The sequence below is a fragment of the Haliaeetus leucocephalus genome, unplaced genomic scaffold (genome assembly GCF_000737465.1).
Source record: "Haliaeetus leucocephalus isolate CR32 unplaced genomic scaffold, Haliaeetus_leucocephalus-4.0 Scaffold253, whole genome shotgun sequence".
In the NCBI taxonomy this organism is placed as follows: Eukaryota; Metazoa; Chordata; class Aves; order Accipitriformes; family Accipitridae; genus Haliaeetus; species Haliaeetus leucocephalus.
In genome coordinates this window covers 363825-364317 of record NW_010972689.1, presented here as the reverse complement: position 1 = coordinate 364317, position 493 = coordinate 363825, and positions in this window count along the sequence as shown.

Genomic DNA, 493 nt, shown 5'->3' with positions numbered 1-493 from the left:
AGCAGGCGCATGCGCTGAGAGCACCTTGTGTTGTGACACAAGGTTGGCAAGTGGGATGTGTTTCGACACGTTGGCCCCATGTGTCGAAACCATGCCTCCGTGGATGCATAAATACCGGGAGCTTTCTGAAGAGCGATGGGCAGGCGTACGGCAAGGTCACCGTTGCCTCCATGGGGATGCCCACGTAAAGCTGGCACCTACTGATCCCTGAGCTCGCAACACAAGGATGTTCAGGTGGTCCGTCTCCCTCACAGTCCTTGGGTCAGTATGTTTTGTTTTCTTTATTGCTTTTTAGGACCTATTAGAGCAATGCAGGCTTGTAGTTAATAAAACGGGGGGGTTTTTTGGCTTTAGACTTTGTGTGTGTGTGTCTACCTTCCAGGGAATCCTCAAAACCACCCTACTACAGTAAGACAGGGAAAAGTTCAGTTATTATAATTATTGTTACATAATATAATTATTGTTATTATAATTATTCTTATTATTGTAAGTA